Source organism: Ovis canadensis, chromosome 11 (assembly GCF_042477335.2).
Source record: "Ovis canadensis isolate MfBH-ARS-UI-01 breed Bighorn chromosome 11, ARS-UI_OviCan_v2, whole genome shotgun sequence".
Taxonomy (NCBI): domain Eukaryota; kingdom Metazoa; phylum Chordata; class Mammalia; order Artiodactyla; family Bovidae; genus Ovis; species Ovis canadensis.
The window spans coordinates 30,257,928-30,284,827 of NC_091255.1; the positions used below are offsets into that span (position 1 = coordinate 30,257,928).

Sequence of the window (26,900 nt, forward strand, 5' to 3'; positions counted from 1 at the left end):
CACCCCCACGTCCAACTCATCCTCGCAGGTCGGCTAGGTTCCCCGGCGCCACAACTGAGGATATCCTTCCCTGCACAGACTCCAGCGGTTCCCATTTCCCCAGATTCCTCGATATGGAAGTCTCAAACTTCCACTTAATATTCTGAACGGCTCTCGAATCTTCTCCAGCCTATAGCTTGTGTTCTGGCCAAAATGAAGGAAGCTCTCAGGGTGGGAGAGGTCCATTACCCTCACCACCCCCTTCCTTTGCTGACGTCCTCTTCCTAGAAGGCAGCGTCTGGTCTGTCAGCTTCCTAGGAGCCTGAGTGGGAAGGGGAGGGCTTAGAATCATAGAGTTTTTGAGCTGGCGGAATGGCCAGAGATCATGCCTATAGCCGGGCCTTCATTTGATACAGGAGGAAACCTAAGCTCAGAAAGATTAAGTGCTTGTTGGAGCCAGCTGGGACCTCCCCTGGGGCCTCTTGTCATTTTCTTGTTTCTCTTCATATCTGCCCTCTCTTCTGAGGACAGGACCTGGGCTTAGCCATCTTGTGGTGGAATCCCTTTTCAGTGGTCATCATGGTGCCTTGCATATCAGTTCAGTTCAGTGGCTCGTGTCTCTTTGCGACTCCATGAATCACCGCACACCAGGCCTCCCTGTCCATCACCAACTCCCGGAGTTTACCCAAACTCATGTCCATTGAGTCGGTGATGCCATCCAGCCATCTCATCTTCTGTTGTCCCCTTCTCCTCCTGCCCCCAATCCCTCCCAGCATCAGGGTCTTTTACTCAATACCTATTTATTGAATAAATGGATGATTGCATTGAATTGAATGCAGTCTTCTGGCCACCCAGCTCCCCACAGGTCAGGAATGAGAAAGGGGCCCAAGAGGAAAAGACAGATAGGAATGTGGGCTGTCCTGTGACCAACCCTCTGTTGCCCCAGGGACTGTCAGAGTCTCCTCAGCCATAGGGAAAGCATAAACTGTCCTCTGGTTGGGTCAAGCCAGGAACTTAAGATGTTTTCCCTGTTCAGTGAAGGATTAAAAAAAAAAAAAGAAATCACTGATGCTGGGATTCTTCCAAAATCTCCATTATTAGATCTTATCTGGGTGAGCTTGCGTTTGAATGAAAAACTGTCCACTTTGCTAAAAGCACATTTGGAAGGGCCATCAAGTCATCCGTTGTGATCAATTACGCTTATTCATTAGCAGAGATTGGCTGCTTCTCCCATAGGCAATGCTTTTGCTGCCCATGCTAGTAACATTTTTATGTGCCCCCTTTAACTTAGAGTCTGAAGATTTCATTCTAGTACCAAATTCCAAATGCCCTCCATAGAGACTACCCAAGGGGCCCCGGGCCGCTTTAGAGCTGGCTGCAATCCCATCTCGCCCCGGACCCACATCAGTCACTCTGCCAGGTGTGCCTGATGAACTGCTTTTCCCCCAGGTAGTGGTTTGATTTCTGTGCTCTCCTCTGTCCTTAAGGGCACTCTAGCACATAGAGCACCTTGATTCAGATTGGGAACTAATTCCCTCTGCCCTAACAATTTACAAGAGGTGGTCTCTCTGGGTGGACCAATGATAAAAAAAAAAAATTTCCCTTCCTCTGAACTGAGGACTCCAGCCAGGGCACATGTCTGGCACTCGTGGCATTGGCCTATGGTGCCTGGGCTGGTTTTCAGGCTCCATTCCAGGACCCTTCTGCAGGGCAGGCTTGTGTAGGGAGCCCTTGGAAAGCTGCGTGTGGGGCCCCTGCCTCCTGTCTCCCAAACCTCCTCAGTGAGGAGGCGAATAGAGGTGGACATGCATATTCATACAGGCATGCAGCACATCCATGCACGCCTATAACAGGTATACACACGTGCACGTGGTCATATGCGAGTGTCACGTGCACAGAGTCTAGGCAGAAGAGCCTTCAGACATACAGAGGGTGCTGGAGTGGAGAGGTTAGAGGACAGGCTTTTCCAGCTGTGGGTGACAGCCAGCCCACTGGAATCAGCGTGATGGGGAGAGAAAGCGTCATAGGCCTTCTCTGGCTGCCTGCCCTTGGCCTTCCCTGCTTCACTTCTCTCCATAGCTCTTGCCAAATTACCACCTCAGAGGCTACAATTTTGCACGTGGATCTTATTCATTCTCTCTCTCGTGTAAAATGCAAGCTCCAAAGGGCAAGGATTTTTATCTTTAATCCACTGACATAGCCCCAAAGCCTAAGAGTGTCTAGCACATACTAGGTGCTCCATAAATATTTGTTGAGTGATAGTTTTTTTTTTTAATGGGATGGAATAGAATGGAAAATCAGAGTGCATTGCGCACAGTAATGGTGAGTAGTAGTCTGCTTTAAAACTTTGTTTGGTTCTGTATACTTGTGAATGTATACTGGGTGCTGATGTAGAATGTATTTCATGCTAAGGGCTGGGTCTAAAGATTTGAAAATGCTGATAAAGACCATGGGCTCTGAAGCTAGACTGCTTGTATGACCTTAGGAGAAGTTGTTTGAATTTTCTGTGTTTGGTTTTCTCTTCAGTTAAATGGGGCTAATAAACACAGATGACATCATACCGTTGCTATGAAGAATAAATGGGATATCATTTCTAGAGGGCTTTGAACAGGGCTTGGCAATCATAAGTACCCATAGTATTAACAAACTACAACTAAGTACAGCTCTGGGTCATTTTCTTTGAGTCAGTGCTTCAGAGCTCTCCACTCGCAGATCATTCTGGATCACAGGTGGTTTGTGTTTTTGTGTTTTTTTTCCTAGCCAGGCTCTGACTCTTTCTAGAACCTTCCAGAAACAGGGCAGGATCCAGGGCAGGGTGGTGATCTTGGCTTATGAGGCTCTCTGGCTGGATTGGCCCTTAAGCTCCTCCCTCTCCACCAGGAATCATGCCCATTGTCACTATTCAGAGAGCCTCACCCCATCGGGTTTTATTGCACAATTCAGGCTTTGCCTTCCTCTCAGAGTTTCAAGGAGAGAGAGCACATGAGACCGCACATAAAAAGGCCCAAAGGCAGAAGAAGTGCCTTCCTCCTTAGAAAAGGGTCGTTTTCTCTTAGCTGAGGGGCAGACCCTCATACCAAGACACATTTGAGTTTGTTCTACGCATAATAGACAAATTAGGGTTTGAGTTAGAATTCCAGTTCTTCTTTCTTTCTTTTTTAAAAGTGTTTATTTATTTGGCTGCCACAGGTCTTACTTGCAGTGCATGGCAAAGTGGATTCTTACCCCCTGGACCATCAGGGAAATCCCTAGAATCCCAGTTCTTTTAGTATCTTCCAGTTAGCATCTTATTGCCCTGTTGGTACTGAGGCCGACGGCATGAATGAAGGTAGTGATGCGAATGGGGTGGGGGTGGGGGCTGCAGAGCTAGAATCAGCCGTGTTGGGTCACATGTGCTATGAAGACAGACCCATGTGTGTGCCCAGGCTCAGCCCCGAAGCAGGTGTGAGGCTGTGAATGAGCTGCTGGCCTTTCTACATCTCAGTCTCTATTAACAGAAATAACAAGAATAGCTAACGCCTCCTGAGGGCTTCCTTTGTGCCTGTTCCTGTTCTAAGCATTTTACACGTGTTAACTCATGTATACCACACACCAGTTTCATAAGACAGGCCCTATTACTGTTTCCATTTTATGTATGAGAAGCATGAGGCTCAGAGGGCTTAAGTAAATCTGCCCAAGGTTACCCAGCTTGGGTACCTTGGTAACCCACAAGGTTACCCTAAGTGGCACTTAGGATTTGAATGCACGCAGTCTGACTTGCAAGTCTGTGCCTTTAAACACCAAGCTATACTGCTTCCAATGACAGCACTTACATCTCAGGGTAGTTATGAAAATGACATACAGTAAAATACTTGAAGAGTTATCTTTATTCACACACTGACCTTTAAATGCATATGTGTGTATATATGTGTGCTCATTATTATTGTTTTGTCACTGAAGTCCCCAACAGATCCCAGTTCATCTGCTGAGGTTAACTATGAGGGCTGCCGCTTGCCCATGGGACTCCTTATGGACTTGGCCTCACAGGTGAGCAGTCTGCCTGCTGGATTTTAGGTCTCCCCGCCTCAGCTGGGAGCTCTTGGGCTGCCAACAACTGCCCAGCCACGTGTGGAGGCCCTGATATTTTTCACTTTCATGTTGGCATGCTTCTGTATCATCCCTGCTATCTGTCGCCCTGGGTGACATGTCCTTCTTCAAAGTTTATGTGTCCCTTCTGTAGACTATGGCATCCCCTCTGCCACACGTGGACCAAAGTGCCCTCTCCCAGCAAAAGCCCATGTCAGGCATCCTTTTGACTGGCAGCACCATTCATCTGGTATTCTGATTGTCGTTCAGATGACAAAGTAAATATCATTAATATTTTAAATTGGTAGCCTTTTTTTTTTTTGCTTGCATTAAACTTGGCTTAGTGGAGATCAAGCAGTCTTATTTTTGCTGGCCCTCAAAAATCCTTCGTTCATTCACTTATCCATTCCACTCGACAAGGATTTATCTGGGTTTTGCTTTGTACCAGGTCTGTGTTAAGGGTCAAGACTGCAAAAATCGGTGACCTACCCTCAAGGTTCTTGTTGGCCTTTTTGCTTCTAGGGTAGAAACTTTATTGCTTCTTCTTTTTAGATAAAGGAACAACTTTCCAGCAGGTGTGAAGTGTGTGTGAAGTCGCTCAGTCATGTCCGACTCTTTGCGACCCCATGGACTGTAGCCTACCAGGCTCCTCTGTCCATGGGATTATCCTGAAATGAGTGACTAAGTAAGGCCTGTCATTTAGAACCTCAGTGACATGCAAGGGCCTCAAATAAGAAAGGATCTTAGATTTGGTCTGAGAGTCTTCCTGCGCCTCCCCAGGCAGATGAGGATCCTCGAGCCCTAAAAGTAATAATCTCAGGGTCACACGGTCATGACCCTCAAGCAGGGTCTAGGAGCCAGATCGGGGCTCTTTCCATTGTAGCCGATGGTCTTTTCTTTTTTGGAATTTTAAGCCAAGAATGCTTAAGATGTGAGTCCTGTCAAAATCATAGTAACAGGCGCAGCAGACTCTCATTTAACCTCATTTAGTGGGTGGAACGGAGAAGGCAATGGCACCCCACTCCAGTACTCTTGCCTGGAAAATCCCATGGACGGAGGAGCCTGGAAGGCTGCAGTCCATGGGGTCACTGAGGGTCGGACACAACTGAGCAACTTCACTTTCCCTTTTCACTTTCATGCATTGGAGAAGGAAATGGCAACCCACTCTAGTGTTCTTGCCTGGAGAATCCCAGGGACGGGAGAGCCTGGTGGGCTGCCGTCTATGGGGTCGCACAGAGTGGGACACAACTGAAGTGACTTAGCAGCAGTAGCAGCAGCAGTGGGTGGAAGTTATTCTTCCCACTCTGTAGATGATATACGGAGGCTGGGAGAGGTGAAGACATTTACCCAACCTCAAACAGCTTGTGGTGGAGACAGCATGGAACTTGGGTCAGTCTTACAAAGCTGACACTTTCTAGCTTCCAATATGTAAGGCTTTCCTGGGCCTGCTGTAGATTTCCAGATTTCTCTACTTGGGAGGCCCTGGCATCAGATTCTGCCAGGCTACCAAGAGGGACTTGTTATTCTTAATCTTCATGGGAAATATATTTCCTACTAGGTACTCATGTTACCTAGTTTATTTGTAACCTGATGGGTTATTTTCTCTCTTCCCGTTAGTGACTAATGAGATTTTTGCTTCAGGAAGAATTCTTGTGTTCAGTGGCTGTGTCTGAATGTCTTAACTCAAAATTTTCAGCCTTGGATGTGATAAAGTAATTTTTCCCCCCTATTCCCTGTTGTGGAGAGATATTAAAAAAACTGTTACAGATACAGGAGCTGGTAGCTGGCTACAGTTCATTTGTAACCGAAGTGACGTGGATGGCATCACTGTTTGCTTGGTTTTCTAATGCATGTTCCACCATCTTAGCACTGTCTACACTTCATGAACACCAGCCAACCAGGCAGATGTGGGTGAGCTTGTTAACAATGTCTTCCTCCTCTACAAGTAGTAAATGCCCTCAAGCCTGAAAACTTTTCCATTCCTCTGATCTGTTTTTCTTCTGATGAAGAGTCTGTTCACAAAGCAGTTGGCTCTGTATTTAACTCTGGATCTTTGTGTATGTGTGTGTGTTGTTGTTTTTAATTAATTTATTTGGCTGAGTTGGTTCTTAATTGTAGCATGCAAGATCTTTTAGTTGCAGCATGTGGGATCTAGTATCCCTCTCAGGGATCGAACCCAGGGCCCCTGCACTAGGTGCTCAGAATCTTAACCACTGGACCACCAGGGAAGTCTCTGGATCTTTGTGTTTTGAAGTCAGGATCGTCATACCTTTTCCTGGCTTTGAAAGAATGGTACAAACACTTACCACATCTGAAGAATGGGCTGGATGTTGCCTAGCTTGCAGGGTTGTATGGTTTCCCTTGGACAAGTTACTGACTCTCTCTAAGCCCCAATTCCTTGTCTGCCAAGTGGGGGTAATAATGATGAGACTATATGATACTCTTGTCATGAAGCTACAGTCAGATAATGTGTGTAGAGTCCGTAAGCACACAACAGGGCACATACGTGTTTAATAAATCTTAGATGGTGTAACTGTTACTGTCTTAGGTCCAGGAATTTTCAGTCGGCTGACCCAGGCCACAGCTCACACTTATATTTCTTCATGGAACGAAATTCCCCAAGCCTCTTCATCTGCTTCTTTCTCTCCTCTCTTACCTCGCTCCAGGTCCAGTGATGTTTTGCTCCTTCAGAGGGAGCAAATCTGTGGTCCCTAATCCTTCCCCAGTCACGCCCTGTCTCCACTGCAAATCCGTCATCTGTCTCCTCCTTACTTCCTGTTCTCTACCCTCTTGGCTTCAGCCTGCGCTCATTCTTGTCAGTGTCTTTTCCAATGCTTTTTCTGGCATTTGAGATGCCCTCCCTCCTTCTCTTCCCCAGTTGTGAGTCCTTCCTTTAAGGCCTGGCCTTTTCTGTGGAAACTTGTATTAGTTAAGATATGGGTTTGCTGCATTCAACAAACCCCCCAAAAAGCAAGATAGAGGTTTATTTATCTCTCATATAAAGGAATTCTAGAGACAGACAGTCCGGGGGAGAATGGCGAGCCTATAATTGTCAGGAATCTATGTTTCTTTTTGCTTTTCTGTTTCAAGTTTCCTCATGGTCCAAAATAGCTACTGGACATCCAGCCATCACATTCTTGTTTCAGGCATGAATTAGAAGAAAGGAAGAAAGGACATAAGAATGAGTAGCAGCTGTTGGTCTGCCTTTTAAGGCACTTTCCTAGAAGCTTCTCTCGACAGTTTTTGTTTAGATTTTACTAGCCATCTCTAGCTACAAGGGAGGCTGGGAAATGTAGTATTTTATCTGGGCATATGGCCACCTCAAATAAAATAGGGTCTCTGTTGCAAGGAAAAATGGAAGAATTGATATTGAGTAGGCAACTAGCAGCTTCTGGCACAAGCCTTTTCCAAGTACTCCAACCCATCTTGTGGTTCTTAGAGTGAGCCCCATACTTACACAATTGTTTTATTATTGTGCCATCTATTGATTCATTGACCCAGTGAACAAATAACAACTGAACCACTGCTCTGTGCAAGGCACGATGCCTTTTATATGTTTACTGTGAAGTGTTGCTCTCAAACTAAGAGGTTAGCTGGCTCCTCGAAAGCAGGGATCATGGCTTATCCTTCTTTTTCTCCCTCACAACAGTATCTATCTTTCACAAGGCTGGGTGCACAGCAGGTACTTGATGAGCTGTTGTTTAGTCGCTAAGTCATGTCCAACTCTTTGCCACCCCATGAACTGTAGCCCGCCAGTCTCCTCTGTCCATGGGATTTCCCAGGCAAGAATACTGGAGTGGGTTGCCATTTCTTTCTCCAGGGGATCTTCCCTTGATAAGTAGCCGGTTGATTTTCTAAGAGTCACAAAGGAGAAGCTCAGTGGAGACTTAAATTCCAGCGTGGTACTGTGCCCGATGATTCTGGTTATGTAAGATTTGTTTGGGGTTCAGTCTGGTTTTGAGGAACCATAGCAAGAGTGGGACCTGGGTCACCTCTCAACATCAAGGCTGGGTGTTGTGGCCACACAAACTTGACCAGGTGTTGCGGTGGAGTTGGCTATTTAGGAAACGATTCTGTTTGGATTCTAAACTAGAATTATAAGCAGAAATGTCTGTGCCTGATTGACTTTCTTTACCACGGCTCTGTCTGTGTAGCTGTTTTTCCATTGCGTGAATTGCTCCTGTTATTTCTGCACTGCAGAGCTGCAGAGTAAATCTGCAGTCTTTCTGCAGTGAGCAGAGCTTTGGTTCGTGTTCCTGTCTTCCCGTTTGATCCCTGCTCTTGTCTGCCTGAGATAAGACTGTCTGAAGGGAGGTTGCCTAGAGCTTATGTCACGTCTTGCGGCTGCTGCGAAAATGATTGTTTTAAAATCTTTATTGGCACTTAGGAAGAAAGAAACTAGAAGATATTTTGCTTCTACTACCTGCAAGGCACTGTGTTAGATGCTTAACCTATGTGATCACATTTAATATTCAGAACAGTCTACTCTTCTTTTCTTACTATAAAAGAGGCAATACTATTCTCTGTTTTGCAGTTGAGGAAACAGACCTGTTAACCAACAAGCCCAAGTTTGCTTAGGGCTAAGTGGTGGGATTGTTTACTCTCCCATCCGAATAATTAACTAATTAATTACTTTTATTGAGAGATAATTCATATGCCATAAAATTCACCTGTTTAAAGTGGACAGTCATGTTTTGTACAATATTCACCAGGTTGTGTAATCGTCACTCTATAATTCTAGACCATTTCCACCAGTCAAGTGGGACTGTTTTGAGTCCAGGCTTCTCCTACAACTGTGCCATTTCCTCTTCTAATTTGCCACATGCAGTGATTTAAAATAACTAGACCGGATTTGGGGGAACATCAGGGCTAGTTTGGGTGAGATATGTACATAAAAAGAGCATCGCCTGTTAAGTCGCTTTCTTTCCATTACTGTTGTAGTCCTGGTGTCCCTTTGAATGGCTGCAGAATGGGGCTGGCTTTAATTTCTCTGGGCCCCATCCCTGCTTGTGTTGCCTGATCTTGGAGCAGGGGCCAGAAAATCCCTCATTCCTGCCCTGGGGATGTGATTGACATGGTGAGAGGTACTCTTATACTGAACTGTATCTTATTTGTCTTTATAGCCCCAGAATGTCATAGTTCTTGACATATAGGAGGTGCTTATAAATGTTCATGAATATGCAGAGGTTTATTCCATTACCTCAAATCAATGCCATAACTTATCGTCCTGCCCTTAGCCTTTCTCCTCCAGCCTCAGATATCTTCTGCATAAAGACGAAGTGATTATTCTAGCCCCTAAATCGAATGAGATTAGACAGACCGAAGTGATCACACTAGCTGTCCTGGCCCTTTAAAAGACTTGCCCCCAAGTCCTACCTAGCAACTGCTACTTCTATGCTATTGGCCCACACTGAGTAGTATGGCCTGAGCTGCCAGGAGGCTTAGATAATCAGGAATTTTCAGTCTTCAGCATCTATAGTAAAGAACGTTAAGGGAGAAGGGGAACTGTGAATGGCTTTTGGAAAACCAGTGCAGTGTTGGCCCCACAATCCTTGCCTGAACTTGCACATTCATTTGAACAGTTATAAAATGGATTAAAATGGTTTGCCTCTCTGTTCCCCTACTGGATTTCATGTCCCTAAATTGTGTACGTTAGAAGATGATCATTTTAGAAAATTCTAGTATTCCTGCCTCTAACACAATGCTGGCATATTGTATTTAATGAACAATAAGAGAATGACTCTGGGCTTCCTTGGTAGCTCAGTGATAAAGAATCCACCTGCCAGTGCAGGAGACACGAGTTCAATCTGTGAGTTGGGAAGATCCCCTGGGGAAGGAAATGGCAACCCCTCCAGTATTCTTGCCGGGGAAATCCCATGGACAGAGGAGTTTGGTAGGCTACAGTCCATGGGATCGTAAAAGAGTTAGACATGACTTAGCAACTAAACAACAAGAGAAAGATTGTTTATTTTTCAAATAAGAATTTCATGGACAGACTATTGGGGTCTTTAGCATTTAACACCTTTTTCATTTTCTCTGCCTCTTCTTATTCTTTACCTCCCTTCTCCTCTTCTGTTTTTTGGATCACCGACTGGGTGACATGTTCTAGAACTTTTGATTCTCAAGGGCTGTGTTGTGCTCTTTTTCCTGAAGCCATTTTCAAACATCACCATTTCAACCACGCCGCAGGGAGATTTTGAAATGTGCCCTCTGGCTTGCTACCATATCCACCCTACCTATCGAGAATTTGCCATTTTGCATCCCTCTTTCTGATAGGAGTGTGTTGTTTCTTGAAGGTGGTCAGTGCAATACTTCAAATCTGCCCAACTAGGCCTTCCCCAGCTAATGAAGATTTGTGCTTGTCATTAAGACCTAAACTAAATATTTAGATTCTCCTTTGCTGTCTAGGAACATGGTAGGTAGGATTATGTTCTTGATTCCCTTCAAAATGAGTAGGACTGTTTGCCTAGTTCTAACCAGTGAGTTTGAATGGAAATGATGTGTGCAACCTCCAAACCAGAGCATTTAATGTTGGAGTGAGACCCTTCAGAGCACTCTTTTTCACTGGCTACTGCAATGTATGCTGTTCCAAACAGTAGCAATTCCGTTATCCTGGGTCTTAGAAGGAGGGTAATACAGAGCAGAGCTCCTATTCAACCCTCAGTGGCCATGTCCTGGAGTGAGAAATAAACCATTGTTATCTTAAGCTGCTGAAATGTTTGGTGCTGTTTGTTACTGCAGCACTACCTCGTTTATCTTGACTGATACAAACACCTCACTTATATTCATACAGAAGAATGGCTCCCTGAGCCTCAAAAATCAAAGTAATGTCCTGAAAATCTCCAAGTTCCCTTCTCACTGAGGCCAAGTGGTAACCATAGCTGTTTATGTATTTGAGAGGGTGGGTCTCAAAAATGTGAAAAACAATGTCAGATATGGCTGAACAGTTTCACCATTGTTTCATTCCGTGATTTGTGAGAAGGATATATAAGACTCGGGCTTCCCTGATAGCTCAGTTAGTGAAGGATCCACCTGCAATGCAGGAGCCCCGGGTTTGATCCCTGGGTTGGGAAGATCCCCTGGAGAAGGGAAAGGCTACCCACTCCAGTATTCTGGCCTGGAGAATTAGGGTCACAAAGGGACATGACTGAGCGACTTTCACTTTCACTTTATAAGACTCAGTAGCAGACTGTACTCATGACTAAGATTTTTTTTACAGAGGATTCAGAGAAAAGGCAAGAAAAAAAAAAAAGTGTGTATCAACAGACTCCAGAGAGGTCCAGCACAGGCCTTTGATGTCCTTCCTTGTCTGAGGCCATGTTGGAATATTCTAACAGCAAACTATTAATATAAAGATGTGTGGAATATCTTCCCTCAAAGCAGTCTGTTTGAATCTCAAGGTTTGGATTTTTTTTTAACCATAAAGAATAGATTCAGTTCAGTTCAGTTCAGTCACTCAGTTGTGTCTGACTCTTTGCGACCCCATGAATCGCAGCACGCCAGGCCTCCCTGTCCATCACCAACTCCCTGAGTTCACTCAGACTCATGTCCATCAAGTCCGTGATGCCATCCAGCCATCTCATCCTTGGTCGTCCCCTTCTCCTCCTGCCCCCAATCCCTCCCAGCATCAGAGTCTTTTCCAGTGAGTCAACTCTTCACATGAGGTGGCCAAAGTACTGGAGTTTCAGCTTTAGCATCATTCCTTCCAAAGAAATCCCAGGGCTGATCTCTTTCAGAATGGACTGGTTGGATCTCCTTGCAGTCCAAGGGACTCTCAAGAGTCTTCTCCAGCACCACAGTTCAAAAGCATCAATTCTTCGGTGCTCAGCCTTCCTCATAGTCCAACTCTCACATCCATACATGACCACAGGGAAAACGAGAGCCCTCTATGCAAATTATTTTATTTCATTGACAGAATAAAACAGTTTATGGTAATAATATTTTATCCTAGTATTTACTCAAATAAACAACCCAACTTTACACCTAGAGGAGTTAGAAAAAGAAGAACAAATGAAACCTGAAGTTAATGGAAGTAAAGAAATAATAAAGATCAGAAGAGAAATAAATGAAATATAGAATTACATTAATTATATAATAAATACAGAATTAACTCTATATGGAATTAAATTATAGAAGTAGAAAAGATCAATGAAACTAAGAGCAGATTCTTTGAAGAGATAAACAAAACTGATAAAGCTTTAGCCAGACTCATCAAAGGAAAAAGTGGACCCAAATAAGTAAAATCAGAAATGAAGACAGAGAAGTTACAGCCAATACCAGAGAAAATCCGAAGGATCACAAGAGATTGTTGTGAATAATTATGTACTGTCAAAATGGAAAACTTGGAAGAAATGGATGAATTCTTGGAAACATACACTATCCATAACTGAATCAGGAAGAAATACAAAATATGAGCAGACCACTACCTGTAAAGAAATTAAATCATGATTAAAAACAACAACAAAAAGCTCTCAATAAACAAAAGTCCAGAACCAGGAAGCTTCATAGGTGAATTCTACCAAACATTTGAGGAATTGACATGTACCCTTCTCAAAGTAAGGGCTTCCCTGGTAGCTCAGCTGATAAAGAATCTGCCTGCAACGTGGGAGACCTGGGTTTGATCCCCGGGTTGGGAAGATCCCCTGGAGAAGGGATAGGCTACCCACTCCAGTATTCTGGCCTGGAGAATTCCATGGACTATATAGTCCGTGGGATCGCAAAGAGCTGGACACAACTGAGTGACTTTCACTTCACTTCTCAGAGTATTCCAAAAATTTAAGAAGCAACACTTCTGAACTCATTCGATGAGGTCAGCATTACCCTGATACTAAAACCAGATGAAGACACCATAAGAAAAAGAAAATTATAGGCCAGTATTATCAATGAACATAGATGCAAAAATCCTCAACAAAATATTGGCAAATCAAATTCAACAGTACATTAGAAGGATGGTACACCATGATCAAGTGGCATTTATCCCAAGGTAGCCAGAATAATTTAATACCTGCACGTCAGTCAATATAATGAACCACATTAACAAATTAAAAAATAAAAATTATATGATCATGTCAATAGATGCAGAAAAAAGCTTTTGATAAAATTCAACATCCATTTATGGTAAAAGATGTCAATGTAGTTAGCATAGAGTGAACATACCTCAACATAGTAGAGACCATTTATGATGAACCTATAGCCAGCATTGCACTCAAAGCTGAAAAGATTTCCTCTGAGATCAGGAACAAGACAAAGCTGCCCATTCCTACCACTTTTATTCAACATAGTATTAGAAGTCATAACCATAGCAATCAGACAAGAAAAAGAAGTGAATCCAGATTGGAAAAGAAGTGAAACTGTCACTTTTTACAGATGACGATACTATGTATAGAGAGAATCCTAAAGATACCACCAAAAAACTATGAGAATAAAAGTTTTGAGGCTTTTTATGAGGAACTGGTCACATGGGCATATTCAGCTAAACGGCCAATCATGGCAACCAGATATAGGGACCCTCGAAATGTAGCTAGATGTGCATTACCAGTCTTGATATTTGCGCACTGCTGACAAGCATGGTCCATTGCTCCAGATGCAAAACCATGAAAGGACGCTAGAAATTTAAAACCATGTGGACTATGCATGTGTGACCAGTCATGTCCACCACAGTGTCATTGTTTTAGTAGCATATTAACTTATTTGTGACAATGGAATGCACAGGGATTTTGCACATTTGGAATTAGCATCACACTCAGAAAAGTTCCTGAAATACAATGCAATTTTCCAGCATCTTTGTCTGTTGATTAGATTTGGGGGGGCTTTCCTCACAACCTACCCAACCACTTATACTATTATTTCCGATCATAAAGAATAGACTTTTTGAAACTATCAGGGTGTAACTTGGGAATACCTGACTATAATGATATTGTTTTGCCATTCTGAGTGTTTAGTAGAAGTATATATTACTCACGTACTTTAATCAATACAGCCCCATGAGGCTAAGTATTATTATTCTTATTCTATAATAATAATGTCTAGAAACACTGAGTCACTTACCCAATGAGTCACTCAGCTAATAAGGAACAGGGTTACGATTAGAGCCCAGCTCTTTCTGGAGTCAAAGTTAGTCTACTGCATCTCGCCACTAAATCTTAATCTTTCCAGGCTACAGCTACTCATTTCTAAAATAAGGTGATTGGACTAGATGATGTTCCAGGCCTAATTTCATGAACACTAGTAAATTAGATGGGCTGGGACTCTGTACCAATGGATTTAAGAGCTTGGCTTTGAATCAGAAGAACCTATTTTGGATCCAGGCTGTAGGCTGCTTGTTATTTTGTGCCCGTAACCAAATTACTTCATTTGTCTATGAACCTATTTTCTTTTCTGTAAAACAGAGATAATTATACCTCACCTGATGTTATAAAGATTAAATGAAATAATATACAGAAAATATGTAGCGAAGGGCTTGGCATACAATAAGCTCTGCATAAATGTACAGTCACTGATATGGTGCTCAGGAGCATGCAGTCTAGGACCACATTGCTTGGGTTTGAATCCCAAGTTTGTCACTTAACTGCTGTGTGACTTTGAGCTAACTGAAATTTTTTGTGCCTTAGTTTCCTCATCTTGGAGAATGATAATAATATGATGAATACCTAATTAAATTGGTATGAAGATTAAATAACCTGATATATAAAGCACGTAGCACCTGACTTGTAGTAAACAGTATATGTTGGCTAATTTTATTATTATTATTATCACAGACGTTACTAGTTTGGCCATGCGCATGAAATATGTGCATGAAATAGATGGTAAGAGGATCGTGCTCATCTTGTTGCCTGGTCATATCCTTAATTGAAACCCGAGGCTCCTGGAAATCCTGCAGTTTGAATAATCCAAGAGCTGAAGCAGTGGAGCGTCCAATTACGGATGCTTCACAGCTGCGGGCCGGGGAGGAAGGTGAGGGCTCCGCACTGGCGAGCTGAGGTTGTGGTCCTATTAGAAGAAAGCCCTGCTTTGTATGCAGCTGCCTTGCCTTCAGTTTGGCTGCATAATTGTGCCTTTTTGTTTTATTTTAAAGCATCTTGAGGAATTCAGGGCTCTTTCCCGCTGACAGTCAGCCGAGAAGGCCAGAGTGTCACGTCTCTAACGAGCCTCTCGGCTGCTCTGATGGCCCCGTGGAGGCAGCCAGGCGGGGAGCATGCACACAGGCCCGTGCCCGCAGCCACAGGCTCCCTTTGAGCCCAGGCTACCATGCCGGACTTCATTATGGGGCTCTCCATGCGCCCCCAGGACCCCCCACGCCTGTCCTCATTGTCTCCGAAGGGCATGGTGTTCTTCCTGAATGCCGGGCTTGTTGGTAACCTTTGTGGACTGGCAGTGAGAAAACAGAAATTAATTATTCATATCAGCGGGCCTGAAGGAGCTGTTGTTCGCAGAGTTGACGCTTCTTCTGGCTTCCAGACTCAGAATTCCCCAGGGCCTTTGGACAAGCGGTAGACAGTGTGGTCCTTGGAGACAGCTGTTCCGAAAGCAGGAATGGCAAGTGGCTGGCCTGGTCCTGGGCCACATGCAGTCTGCTGATATGCTTTGTTTGGGCTGTAGGGGGTTAATTTTTTTTTAATTGGGAGATTTCACATAAAATTTGAATTTTCTGAGTTTACTTCAAAGATAGGAAGGTCGACAATACGTGTGAGTGGCACTGAGTAGCTGACCCCTTGAGACTGGACATGATTTCACTGATTGCCTCAGCTTCATCCACCCTTATCCAGCCACATTGTGAGAAGTGTGTAGAGTATGAACAGAGCTGCCTGGCCTTGCATCCTGCCTCTGCCACTTACTACCTGTGTGACTTTAGGCAAATTACTTAACCTCTGTGGGGCTCAGTTTCCGTATCTGCTAAATGGGGGTTATGTTTGTTTACCTCGCAAATCTGTGAGAACTAAGTGAGTTAGAATAAGTGCTTAGAATAGAGTGTGCTTGTTACATAATAAGAAGGACCTAGGTGTTCATATACGCTAGTGTGACACTACATACCTGCCTAGCATTTTAGACATTTGAGATGATAATCTTTGTGTCAGAGTTTTCCATAGAAGAAAAAATTGTATTTATTACCTAGTGTGCCTCTTAACTCACTAATAAGTGTTTCCTCCCTCTTCCAGTCCCCAGTCTCAGCACCTTGGAATTAACATGCCCACTCTAACAAAATGCGTGCCTAGTCGCTCAGTCATGTCTGACTTTGCGACCCCATGGACTGTAGCTCGCCAGGCTCTTCTGTCCATTCTTTTCCAGGCAAGAATACTGGAGTGGGTTGCCATGTCCTCCTCCAGAGGACCTTCCCCTGGGATCAAACCCAAGTCTCCTGCATCTCCTGCATTGGTGGGTGGATTCTTTACCACTGTGCCACCTGGGAAGCCCCTCTGTAACGAAGTATCAGTGGCTTAACAGGCTAAGTGCACGTGTTCCTGGTGGGCTGGCTTGCTTCGCGGTATTGCTGAGAATCCGGGCTCCTATACCCCTGTGGATCTGCCCTCCTCTGGATCCCTGTCCTTCTCAGTCATCAGAGGGCACTTGGCAGCAAGAGAGTGAAGGCACACTTGCTTCTTAACTCTCCCAGCCCAGAACAGATACCCGTTTCTTCTGTCTGTGTTCCACTGGCAGAGATGAAGCATGTGTCCCTCTTAGATGCAGGGGCCCTGGCATGTGTAGTCCCTGACTGAGTAGCTGGTCCCCAGCAACAGCCTTACTCAGGGGAGAGGACTGGGGCAGGAATCTCTGGTGGACCCTCACACGTCTTTGCCAACAGGGTCTTATTAAATAAGCCCCCAAATCAACATCTCCTTGGCCCTATTTTCTTCTTCCATTTCACCTATGAAATGTCTTCAAGGGTGAATGCATTGTTTTGGGGTTTTTTTGATGGGGGGAGGAAAGAGAGAAACAACCTTTTTTTTTCATTTTATGCTTCAAATTCACACATACTATGAAAGCACTGATTTAGGAGATCAAAATTAGATTTGAGCAGTTGTATTTCACCCATGTTACTTATTTGGAAAGAAACAGAACTTAGGCATTGTGCTTACGTATACATTGAAATAGCTGCCAAAATAATGGGGAAAAAAGACATTTACAATCAGAATTTTTTATTCTCAAATCTTAAGTCTCTCTTTGCTTCAAGTTAATTGTACACATTTAGCATTTAGCCTTGTTAAGGTAGGTAACTTAAAACTTAAGGCAGGACTTCCCTGGGGGCACAGTGGTAGGGAATCCACCTGCCAATGCAGTGGACACAGGTTCGATCCCTGGTCAGCGAAGATTCCACATGCTGAGGAGCAACTAAGCCCGTGCACAACTACTGAACCTGCATGCTGTAACTACTGAAGCCCACATACCTAGAGCCTGTGTTCTGCTACAAGAGGAGCTCAAGCACGGCAACAAAGAGGAGCCCCCGATTGACACAACTGGAGAAAGCCTGTGCCAGGCAACGAAGGCCTAGCACAGCCAAAAAACACAATTGAAAGGGAAAGAGAAAGAGCAATAAAATAAACAATAAAATATACTAGGATCATACATTCTAAATATTGATGAAAGCCAAAATAAATGTTTAGGTTGGAGCAGTTCTCTAATAACTAATGGATTAGGACCAAAAAAAAAAAAGCCCCCCCCATAGAGCGTTTCACACCTCCTCAAAATAGAATCTTACACTGATGCCTTTTTTTAAAACCAGTTTGTTTCTTTAGAGCCACAGAGCCTGTCATCTTTGAAGACACGTAGTCACTGTGGGGTTAATACAGTGTCTCTGCCAGCATAGAAGAACTTCTTCTGAGTTAGGAATGATCTTCAACCTCTGAAGCCTTAATTCAGACTAAATAATATCTGCTTAGGCACCGACAGCAGGGTCATCTTCCTGCTGTTAAGTCCCACCTTGACGGACAGCTGTCTCTAACCCTGAATCACAGCCTCTGGGTGAGTTGGTTGCAGGCACCACGTAGAAAGAAAACTCAGAATCTGCAGTTTTTCCTCTGACCACTTCCCTGTCTGATCCAACTCCTACCCTGAGCACATTACAAAATCCAGAGGTTTTAGAAACTGCAAAATGGAAATAGCCAGCTTTCTTCCTTGGTACCTGGGCTGTAGTTTGGGACCATGTCTTAAAGAAAGATCCATTAGAAAACACTGTGGATCTGTCTCATGGTCAGAGTGGCTGATTCTCTGCGACTCCATTCCAGAATAGGCTGGGGAATTTCACAGTCCTTTCACTGTTTGGTGAAAATAGTCTCCAAAGTCCAAACTCTGGTCCCAGACATGGCTCCTACCCTAGGACTTGCTTTCGCATCTCAATTCAAGATTGGTCATTCTGCCTCTTATTATGGTAAGTTCAGTGACAGCCCTACCTCACTCACAAGGCTTGCTGAAGGTAGGAACTGTCTTCTAGGGGTAAACAGTGCGGGCTCTGGAGTCAGATTTACTAGCTGTGAGGATCTTTAAAAGTTATTTCACCTCTGTGCCTAGAGAGCACTCAGTAAATAACTCATATGATTATTTGTCCTCTGTTTTCCTAGCACTGGCTATCTAAATGATATCTTTTTTTTTCAAAAAAGTTTATTGTAAACTACACATAACAAAGTTTATCATCTTTAACCATTTTAAGTGTACCGTTCAGTAGCATTAAGTACATTCATAACATTTTGCAGCCATGACCACCATGTATCTCTAGTTCATTTCATCTTGTAAAACTGAAGCTCTATACCCATTAAACACTAACGCTCCACCCCCTACTTTCCACTGCCTCTGGCAACCACCATTCAACTTTCTGTCTCTAGAAATTTGTCTACTCTGAGTACCTCCTAGAAGTGGAAACATACAGTATTTGTCTTTTTGTGACTGGCTTATTTCACTTAGCGCACTGTCCTCAAGGTTCATCCACGCTGTAGCAGATGGCAGAATTTCCTTCCTTTTCATGGCTGAATTATATTCCAGTATACACCACAGTCTGCTTATCCATTCATCTATCAGTGGACACTTGGGTTGCTTCCCTGTTTTAGCTACTGTGAATAATGCTGCTGTGAAATTGGTGTACAGGTCTTTTTGAGACCCTGCTTTCAATTCTTTTGTGTGTATACTCGGAGTAGAATTTGCTAGTTCATGTCTGATGAGGCTGTTTCTGTCCATATAGCCCAAAGGTTGACATTAAATAGGAAGCCCCCCCCGCCCCCACCCAACCAAAAAAAAAAAAAATCTCTAGTTTACTTAAGAACTTTAGATGCTTCTAAGCAAAAGGTGGAGGAAAAAAAGCCCTTTTGAGTTTGTATGAGTAGATAAAGAGTTGCCAGACAGTTGATAAAATAATCCATTTGTTTTTGGAGCCAGCAGGCAGTCAGAGGGAGGAAGCAGCCTAAGGTGACCTTTGGCCTGAAGGCAAACACAGCAGCAGAAAGCTGAGTGAGACTTGAGCTGTGGTACAGAGAAATCCATTGAGATCTGGCCAGGTGTGCTTTGGATCATGTAAGTGACCGTGTTGCTGCCCTGAGATAATGATCATGGGGTTTGAAGGTATCAGGTTTCAGGTGTGACTGCTCACTGACATTCATTCTTCCTGCTGAGCTCCAGGAAAGAAGAGTGCTGAGGGAGGGTCACATCTTTCCAGCCAGGTGACAAGCGACAGTCCCAAAGTCCCAACACAGGCAGGCTGTTTCTGCCTTTCCGAATTCCATTACTTTCTGTCTCTCTCAAAGAGATCAGCCTTCACTGATTTAGATTTCGGTGGCATGAAATACGTGTGTGTGTGTGTGGTCTTTGGAAGCAGGGACCAATGTGGTATTAACATGGTTTTGCTGTGATGTGTAAATTTGCTGAGTTTATCAATAGCAGACCTGGTGGACTTTGATAAATGGTACTCTTTCTGGTATTTTTTTTTGAAAGTCACTGTGAGAACATGGAGTACTTATAACCTCTACACCCGTCAATAAAAAGGTCAATAAAATACCTTCACTCTAATTTTCAATGTCTATGAGGTATCTAAGTCACCAAGTATTAGAGGTGTTAAAGAAGTATTAGAAGTATTAAAAGAGAAGAATTTGGACAATAAAACACTACCTACTTCAAAACAGGTTCCGAGGAGTAAAGCATTGCATGTCTGATTTTTGGGCTATGAGAAGTCAATTCTGGGCTACCATAAACTCCTATCTAGGAGAAAGGGAGACAGGCACCAATAAAGCAACTTTATGGACACCTGGATTATGCCAAGCAGTGAACCAGGAGGGGTTCAAGCCTCTGCTTCAAGGGCCTGCAATCTCACCGTGGGACTAGGCTGGTAAGCAGGTTTTCACCACCTAAATGTGTAGACCATAGAGATCCATGCTATGGGCTTGCCATCTTCAACTGCCTCATAAGACCCAAGGTAGGTCTTTCCAAACTGCTGGCAGCCACTGCTGTTCAAATACTAACCATATCTTCACTGGTTGACCAGTAGTCATGACAGTGGTAGCACCTGCTCCACAATCTTGAGGGCACATCCTCTGGCACTTTTGCGTCTTTCTTCAGCTCCAGTGCCCATGTGCCTACCAGCAGGAAGTCCTACCAGATCCTCGAAGCTCTCCTTTACAGAGTCAAAGAGGGAGCCGTCCTTGGTGCTGGTACACCCAAGTGGGCAGAGGACGTGGGTCTCCTTAATCAGAAGGACTTCTCACTTCACAGGCCAGCAGACGCCCCTGGGACACAGAGGTGGCGTGGGAATGCACTGACCAAGACCCCGCACAGGCTGCTGCTATTCGTGGAGAGGAGGACATCATCCCTCCACGCTGAGCTCAGCTGGGGAGCTCCTGACGCCTTCGTCCTTCAGGTCCCAGGCAGAGCTGCTTGCCATGTGTCAGTCTGCCCGGGGAGGCCAGACGGGACACGGTCTAGCCTCTACCACTACTTCCTTTCCATCCCTGGGGACCCACAGGGGGTCAGGCAACTTCTCTTTTCAAACCCTCGGAACACAGGCAGGCCTCTGATAATCTCTTTCCTAGACTGTAGCAGGGAGGCCGTCTCTGAAGTCAATGGCTTCAAAGTGGTTGATCTTCCAAGAGAGGCTGCCCAAGGAATGATAAGATTATAAGGTCTGTGATTCCAAGAGCGTTTTAACAGGACAGATCTCATCCTTAGCGGGGTATCCCAATTTCTGCTACTCCAAACAACGCCACGGTGGAAAACCATGTATGGTATACAGTCTGTGGGTACACCTGTGTGAATATTTCTCTAGAAAACAGACAGGGAATTTCAGAGTTGAAAAATATGTGCATTTAAAATATTCATAGGTAGGACTTCCCTGCTGACCTGGTGGTTAAGAATCCACCTTCCAATGCACAGGAGGCAGGTTCAATCTGCAGTAGGGGAATTAAGATCCCTCGTGTGCATGCTCATGCCACAGAGCAACTAAGCCTACGCACAACTAGAGAGAAGCCAGAGGGCTGCAACTAAGACCCGAAGCAGTCAAATAAATAAATAATTTTTTAAATAAATATTTTTGGAAGAAATAGCTTAAAATATTAAAAAATAAGTAAAACGTTCAGTTGCTCAGCTGTGACCCTATGAATCGCAGCATACCAGGCCTCCCTGTCCATCACCAACTCCCAGAGTTCACTCAAACTCATGTCCATCAAGTCGGTGATGCCATCCAGCCATCTCATCCTCTGTCATCCCCTCCTCCTCCTGCCCCCAATCCCTCCCAGCATCAGGGTCTTTTCCAATGAGTCAACTCTTTGCATGAGGTGGCCAAAGTATAGGAGTTTCAGCTTTAGCATCAGTCCTTCCAATGAACACCCAGGACTGATCTCCTTTAGAATGGACTGGTTGGATCTCCTTGCAGTCCAAGGGACTCTCAAGAGTCTTCTCCAACACCACAGTTCAAAAGCATCAATTCTTCGGCGCTCAGCCTTCTTCACGGTCTAACTCTCGAATCCCTACATGATCACAGGAAAAACCATAGCCTTGACTAGACCGACCTTTGTTGGCAAAGTAATGTCTCTGCTTTTTAATATGCTGTCTATTCTTATTTCCTCTTCTTTGTTATATTCAAAAAAGAAAAAAAAAAGTTTTGCTCAGTGGTGTATTTCTTACAAACTCAAAATGGGTCTGAGGGAGTCCCAAGGGACGCTGGGGTCTCTCAGCTCAGCTATATTCTCCTCTGGCAGCTGTCTTCTGGGGGACCTGAGTGGGTAGGACCTAGATGTATAATTTGAATTTCAGGCCACCCACATCTGGATTGCAGATCTTCCCTTTTGCTAGGACGTGTTGATAAGCCATCCTTGAAGTGCCTCCAGGAAAAGTTTCTGGGGCTGGGGCCTCTTAACACCTTCCCCAAGTGCCCTGGGGGAATCCTGGACACCCTGAAAGTGGCTTCAGCTGGGAAGAGCGGGAGGCGAGGCAGAGAAGAAATGGGGCCGCCTGGCGTCTTGGGCAGGTGGACCTGTGCCTTCTCCCTCACTTCCACTCTGCTCCAGGGATTTCCCCAATGGACCCAGCACCAAGGCCAGAAAATGAAAACTCTTTAACCTATGTATTTATTTTAAAGACAGAATAAAGGCTGGAGCTGGTTTCACCTCCCTCTGTCAGTTCTGCCGCTTCCTGCTGTTTGGCCTAAGGCGTGTCAAGACCCACAACAAATACTACACCCTCGGTTTTGGGGAGAGCCTAGGCCTTCCTTCACCACCATCCCCCCACCCCCCAGATGCTGAGGCCCCCAGAGCGTTGTGGCATCTGACTTCCTGCGAGAATTCATTTGCATCGCAATTAACTGCGTAGACCTTGGAAACCCAGGCCGCCTCACCTACCCGGCTCTTCAGCTGCAGGCCACCGAGGGGTTTCTGATTTGATGTCAGATTAGTCATGCGTGCAGGCGGGGGCAGCGCTGGTTGCCGGTGAGGTTTAGCTGCCGGTGCTCAATTTCATATTTAAAGGCCGCAGCCCCGTCACGTGACCCGGAGCCTGCGGCCCCGCCCCCTGGAGGCTGGCGGAGAACCCTGGTAGGGTCAGAAGCCCCTTGCGAGGGGGGCCTCCCCAGGATCCTCTCCGTTAGTTCATGTGACCTAATGGAGAGGCTGGCGGCGCGGGGAGCGGAATTTACCATTGCTGCAGGCGTCTGGGGCCGCCTCCGTTAAATGAGAGAGCCATTAATCTTCAAGCCAACTGTTTCCAGCCGCCGTGTTTCTAAACCCTAAACCTAGGCAGGCTTTCATCAAGGGTCTGCGGGTTAGGAATAGATGATTATGAATCATCTTCCCTTCATAACAGGATCATCAGATTTCATGGAACATTTACAGAGGGCTACGTGAAAATACGTGAAAGCATGAGAAAGCGTTATTAAGCGCTGGTGGGCACACTGTGTGGGAGGGAGGATCCTTCAGAAGAGTGTGGGGAAGTTGGATCCACAGGGGATATACCCTTAAATGCCCTTAAATATGAACGTGTGTGTGTGTGTGTGTGTTTTCCTAGCTCATTTGTGTTTGGGATTTGTGTTTGTGTACTGTTCGCTGAAGAGTATATGAAAAGGCAGGAGGGATAACCTTTCCATTTACAGTTTAGAATGAGCCATCACACTTAAAGTTCAAGCTGAGCAGTAGACATTTTCTGTTTGATGTGAGCTATGGGGTTCTAGCATAGCTGAATCTGTTATTATAAGAGGTCCTTCTGGATGACATGTCCCTGTTGTAATACTCAGACATGCCATAAAATTTATAATTTGTGTAGAAGTTTGTGTAGTGTGTGTGCGTTAAGGGGGAGGTAGATACGCAAATTTCAGATTTTAAGAAGTTTTTTTCTTGGTCCATGATTTTTTTTTCTTTTTTGGCAGCACCAGGTGGCATGTGAGATCTTAGTACCCCGACCAGGGATTGAACCTGCGCCCCTTGCAGTGGATGCGCAGAATCCTAACCATTAGACTGCCAAGGAAGTACATCGGTCAAAGATTTTGATTGAGTATTTACTTTGGGTAATACAAGGTTTATCATTTTAACATAAAATTGTTGTTGCTCAGTCATGTGTGACTCTTTGCAACCCCATGGATTGCAGCACACCAGGCTTCCCTGTCCTTCACCATCTCCCGGAGTTTGCTCAAACACATGTCCCTTGAGTCGGTGATGCTGTCTCATCCTTTGTTGCCCTCTTCTCCTTTAGCTTTCAATCTTTCCCAGCATCAGGGTCTTTTCCATTGAGTTGTCTCTACATCAGATGGCCGAAGCTTCAGCATCAGTCCTTTCCATGAATATTCAGGATTGATTTCCTTTAGGAGTGACTGGTTGGATCTCCTTGCTGTCCAAGGGACTCTCAAGAGTTTTCTTCAACACTACAGTTGGAAAGCATCAATTCTTTGGCGCTTAGCCTTATTTATGGTCCAACTCTCACATCCGTACATGACTACTGGAAAAACAATAGCTTTGGCTATACACTTTACTCTTTTTTTTTTTTGCTTTGAACACATTTAAACACTTCAGACCTCAATTTCCCTTTTTCTCAAAGACAGTACTCTACCTTGGTGCCCTGGAGAAAATTCTGTTTCTCAGGAGAGCTTATGAATTGTACTCAATACAATTTTCAGCTTCCATTGTCCTTGAAATCTTTCAATAAGGACCTTTAGCAATGTGAAAGTTCCTGCTTCACTCAAGTATGACAGTCCTGACTTGAAGGCAAAGAGATTATGTTTTTCTTTTTCTTATTCTGGCTGCTATTGAATAGCAAAGTACACGGGGACACACTTAAGAAGAATAGGGTTGCTTTGACACTTAAAAATGCTAAAAAATTAACTCTGCAGTAACAATGAGACAATTACAGAGAACAAAGAGTGTGGTTTGGCTTTGAGGGCCTCAGTCTCAGTCATCATGTCTCTGCTTTAGGCTTGTGGTAATCTTTTCAGCAGGCTGTTTCACTTTTTGCCTTGTTTTGGCTCTCAAGAGAGAGGTATAAAGTGTGTGTGTGTGCATATGCAAAATTCAACCTACTTAATGTAAATAGCTATAATAACTTTGCTTGGGTGGATGGGGGCAGGCACTGCCCTGGGGGTATTACATCTGTTAATCTCATTTGATCCTCTCAACCATGCTGTTGAGACAGCTACTATTATATTACAATGAAAGAAATTGAGGCTCAGAGAGGTTGAATTGCTTAAGGACACCAGATCTTGAACCCAGGTCCAGAACCCACATCCTGACCTTCACCATTAAGCTCTGCATCCGGAATAGAAGCAGCCCAGAGCCGATCCTTTGAAGCTGTTGCTGATGTGAGCCACTCTGGGCAGTGTGGCTGCTTACACTGACCTGGTAGCAGTGCCCTGGGGAATTAGCAGGTGTCTCTACCCCCAGGCCCCTAGGGTGGGCTAGCCCAGGTTCAGAGCATCAGAGAAGAGCTGCTACAAAGGCGCAACCAGACACTGGCTGTGCCAATCTTGTCAAAAGGTTCCTGTTGACAGAACTGTGTTGGCAGTTCTGTCTTTGTAAAAGTAAGTATCAGTCTCCGCCTGAGAAACAGGAACCTTTTGACAAGATTGGCACAACCAACTTCTGGCCCAAGCTGTGGCATTCACCTCCAGGCTATCAATTCTGCGTTGTCAGCAGTCATGCGCAGCGGATAAGGTGTCCTCCTGGGACGTGTGCCCTCAGCCCCGTTGTCTGGGTGTGTGAGTGAATTCACCTGGACATTGCCTCACTTCACCTGCTATGGGGGCTGGCATTGCTGCCCTAGAGGGGGTTTCACTGATTTTTTTCTAGGCAGTGTGAGGGCTTCTAAAATCAGAAATGCTTATGAGGGACTTCCCTAGTGGTCCAGTGGCTAGGACACAGAGCTCCCAATACAGGGGACCCTGGGTTCAATCCCTGGCCAGGGAACTAGATCCCATGTACCACAACTGAAAATCCTGCATGCTGCAACGAAGAGTGAAGATCCTGCAACGGAGACCCAATGCAGTCAAATAATTAATTAGCTCAAAAAGTGGAAATGCTTCTGAAGCCTGTGGCACCCTGAGAGTGTTTGTTGGAAGCAGAAAACCACCTCCCCCAATCCCTCTCCCAGAGCTTCCCTATCTGGGTGCCTAGAACTCACTGAAGGTGTGGAGAAATATTGACATCTCAGCCTCAGGCCAAGTCATGGGGCAGAGGAATGGCCCTCTTCACCTCTGACAGCTGGCAGCTTCGTCTGCTTCCCCAGGGTGCTCTGCAAACACTGGCATTTCCTGCATGTGCCAGCATGTGGAAAAGGCGCTTCTCTGTCCTACCCTCCTCAGATGGGAACGGCCTCCACTCTTTCTCTCTGCCAGGGTTTAGGCTTTCGGCGGTGAACGCATGCCTGTTTGTCTACCATTCTCCCTGCTTCTTCCTCCCCTCCTCCTCCTCGGTTTCCTTTGCCCTAAGGCCGATGTCACTAGGACAGCCCCTCCGAGGCAAGTGGGTAGCCTTGGGCCACCCCAGGACTCCCAGCCCCCTACCCCGACCCCAGCAGCTCTCAGCTTCCTACTCTGCAGATGAGACTTCTGGTGTCCCTGGATGGTGCTGACCAGCAGCTGATGTTCCTCCCTCCTCCAAGGAAGCAGAGACATCTCACTTGCACTGTGAACAAACCTGGACAGTGAACTAGTGTTTCCACATGGGAGCTCATCTTTCTGTTTGGGGTCAAGGAGGCCCTGAGCAGAGTGAAGTCATAGCTTATCTAGGTAGCACCCTTGGCCTGCTGGACCTCACAGGACAGGCAGAGAGATTGAGAGCTGGACTGGCTGAAGATCAGTGGTCAAGAAGCTCCTGCGTACGCTTTGGAGAGCTGCTTTATGACTATGTGAGTGATAGTCGCTCAGTCGTGTCCGACTCTTTGCGACCCCATGGACTGTAGCCCGCCAGACT

General features: G+C 45.1%; 1 protein-coding gene across 1 annotated transcript in view; it reads left to right on the forward strand.

The window, feature by feature from the left end:
* The window catches only part of ABR (ABR activator of RhoGEF and GTPase), a 187,723-nt gene that overhangs the window by 1,588 nt on the left and 159,235 nt on the right, over positions 1-26,900 (forward strand). The gene's annotated exons all lie outside the window — the stretch shown is intronic.